Source organism: Theropithecus gelada, chromosome 3, assembly GCF_003255815.1.
Source record: "Theropithecus gelada isolate Dixy chromosome 3, Tgel_1.0, whole genome shotgun sequence".
NCBI lineage: Eukaryota > Metazoa > Chordata > Mammalia > Primates > Cercopithecidae > Theropithecus > Theropithecus gelada.
This window is the reverse complement of record NC_037670.1, coordinates 13137769-13141544: the sequence shown is the minus strand read 5'-3', so window position 1 is coordinate 13141544 and position 3776 is coordinate 13137769.

The window sequence follows — 3776 nt, the reverse complement described above, 5'->3', positions numbered from 1 at the left end:
AAAGTACAAAAAATTAGCCGGGCGTGGTGGCAGGCACCTGTAGTCCCATCTACTTGGGAGGCTGAGGCAGGAGAATCGCTTGAACCCAGGAGATGGAGGCTGCAGTGAGCCAAGACGGTGCCACTGCACTCCAGCCTGGGCGACAGAGAGAGACTCCATCTCAAAAAAAAAAAAAAAGGTATAGAACTGGCCGGGCATGGTGGCTCACTCCTGTAATTTCAGCACTTTAGGAGGCCGAGGCGGGTGGATCACTTGAGGTCAGGAGTTTGAGACCAGCCTGGCCAACGTGGTGAAAGCCCATCTCTACTAAAAATACAAAAATTAGCTGGGAATGGTCGCGGGCACCTGTAGTCCCAGCTACTCGGGAGGCTGAGGCAGGAGAATCACCTGAATCTGGGAGGCAGAGTTTGCAGTGAGCCAAGATTGCACCACTGCACTCCAGCCTGGGTGACAGAGTGAGATTCTCTGTCTCAAAAAAAAAAAAAAAACAGAGAAAAGGAAAGACAATTGGGGATAGGAGAGCAGCAAGGTGGGCTTTCCCCGGAATTGTGTGCAGATGCATCCAGTCGCGGCATTGCAGGAAGTCTGTCTGATGAAGCTTGGGAAGCATTTTGCAATATTCCCTTTGTGTTCCTGTGTTCCCTGCTCCCACTTTTCTTCCCCTGGTCTGTGATTATTAGGAGAGAGGTTTTGTGAAGACTCGTTGCTGTGAAAGCATCTTTTTTTAAATTTTTGTCCTAGAGTCAGTCACTTTTATTCCAGGTGGTCATGCTGACCTACTTATCCAAAACCAGCTAACCAGGTTCATCCTACCATCCTCATGGAAGACTCTGTGTATGAATTGGAATAACAGTACTGAAATACACTCAAACAGTGCCAGCAGTACTTCCCGGGGGGGCCTGTCATCCTCATGGAAGACTCTGTGTATGAATTGGAATAACAGTGCTGAAATACACTCAAACAGTGCCAGCAATACTTCTCGGGGAGGGTATATTTCTCTGTATGCTACTCTGAGCAACTTCTCAGAAATACGAGGGGGCTGAGGTTTTCCCATCTGGGAAATCGGGTGAAAGTCTGCAGATTGTTAAATATAGTATCAGAGAAAAAGAAAAGTCAGTGATAGAAATAGATCATTTCGTAGACATTAGGGTAGATTTTTATTTCAACTACTACTGGAGAATTTAATAAAAAGCATTATTGTTTGAAAAGTTTTTCTAACATAGATTTAGGGATTTTTTTTTTTTTTTTTTTAGAATGGACACACTACTGTACATTTAAAAGCAGTTATTTTGCTATTCAGATTAATTTTTTATTACCTGAAAATGAGATTATCTGTTTTACTTTTCAAAGTTTTGTGAAACAAACTTGAAGTTATAGGGAGGTAAGCCATCTCCAAGTCTGCAGGTCAAACAAAAGTTTGGAAAATACTTTTGACATCCCACAATCCAGCATGTCTTAACACGAGATTTGAATTTCACGATGTGTGGTTCCATCTAATAGCAGACACCACCCCGATCTCATGTTTTCCTGTTACCCTAAAACAGTGGGAGGAAACTGGGTGTTTGGTAGACTTCTAAATCATGGTCTCCGACGACTTGAATCTGAGATTCTCACCTCCATTTACTAAAGAATCATGACTTAACTCAAACTGCACAGTAATCAAACTGCACAGTAATCAGTAAAGTGAATACGTCTTTAAAATGGAATTGTCTCCCTTCAGCAACCACTCATTAAGGAGTGAGACTGAGTATTTTAAGATAGAAAGATCTGTGAGTGATTGAAAGGTGATATTTTAAAACTTGGATTTCATTCCAGTGTCAGGTTTTGAGTTTTAAGTTCCTTTGGTCTGGGGAAGGGTCCAGGCAGCCACAGTTGCCCTAAATCACCATCATTTAGTCTTCCAGCAAGGTTAAGTGCGGTGCGGAAGGAGAAGGGGGACGAGGACGGTAACAGCCCCGTACTCTGTGCTGAGAAAGAGTAATTAGGAGACCTGAAGAGGGGCCGAGGAAAGGCTGTTGGAGCGTGCCGGGGTTGATACCCGAGCACCTTCCCCTCACCTCAACCAGGGAAGAGCATCTGGCTGCTTTTTAAAGTTTTTAGTCTGCCCTCGCAAGGACAAAGCATGTTAGATTAGAGATGCTTCTGCTGATTGCAGGGGTTCTTATTTGAGAACATATATGAGGGGGGTGGGATGGGAGGAGACAGGTTGTGGTTATGCAGGAAAATCTTGTCCTAAAAATATATGAGTTTGGGGGTAAGGGGTGGGATAGCCAAGCAAAATCGGTATTTTAAAATGAGCATATGTATTTTTATTAACTTTTAGTTAAATACAGATTTTACAATGAGGTCAGCATAAGCCTACATCTATATAGAGAGCTAACTCAGGCATTGTCTTGTTTATTTGTAGACTGAATTAAAAACAACCTGTCCTGTTTTGTCAGTTCCCAGCTTCTTCGTTTAGAATAAATTAGACCAAAAGAAGAAACGTACTTGTCTCTGTATAACCGCAGAATGAAGTTACTGTTGTTAAAACTGGATTTTTTACTTTACTAGGTTCCGAAGAGTCCAGATGCTTGGTTAGATGTTCAATATGTGATTTTTTTTAATTGAGTTTGTTCATTTAAAATCCTCCTTAACATTTCTAGAAAGACTTCTTTCAATAAATAATGGAATCTTAGAGGAAAAGTGATTTTTTAAAAGCTAGGAAACTCCTCCACTAAAAGTAACCATTGGAAACCTCGATTGAGGGCTAAAGTTTTAATCGTAAGAGAAATGGCAGCATAATGAAATATGTACACATGCATAGTGGTCCATTTTAGGAGGCCAGTGGTGTCTGATAAAGAAATGTTAGAGTAGTGAGGTTGGGGAAGGAAATTGTGGGGATTTGTAATCTCTTTACGTTGTTTCTCTTCTGAGTCATGGTAAAACAATAAATTATCTTCTCTAGGTGGCAGTGCTTGTGCTGGTTTGTTTTTTGTTTTTGTCATCCTTGGTTGCATAAATACACATTGGGGGCGAAGAAAAAAAGTATTTCAAAGTTAAAAGACTGGAGCTGCAACCCACAGACAAAATTCTCATGCAAAACTATTTGTTTACTTTATAAACCAAAATTAAATTTCAAAGGCCTCCCAGTCACCTGAATGGACCTCTCCTCTCAGCCAAAGGCATTCCAAAGTTAACCTGAAAAACTAGTTCAGGCCATGATGGGAAGGGGAAGCCAGACATGCCTCATTATACCCTCTCCTCTTACGGAATTACTGATACAACAGACCCTAAGACTGATAGACATGGCCGGGCATGGTGGCTCACACCTGCAATCCCAGCACTTTGGGAAGCTGAGGCGGGCAGATCACCTGAGGTCAGGAGTTCCAGACCAGCCGGGCCAACATGGTGAAACCCCCTCTCTACTAAAAATACAAAAATTAGCTGGGCGTGGTGGCAGGCGCCTGTAGTCCCAGCTGCTCGGAAGGCTGAGCCAGGAGAATTGTTTGAACCCAGGAGGTGGAGGTGCAGTGAGCCGAGATCATGCCACTGCACTCCAGCTTGGGCAACAGAGTGAGACTTCAAAGAAAAAGGGTGAACTAGGAGGATGTGAGATTGTGTCCAGGAGGCATCCAAACACATCTGTGAACTGTTTTTACTTGCACTTCTGACACAATATGTGATTTTTTTGATACACCTACCAATTATCTATCTCTCTGGACACCAACTGGGTGCCCTATGATTCAGTTCAATTCTGACACTACCTATGGCTGGTGCAGACCCCAGCTACACAC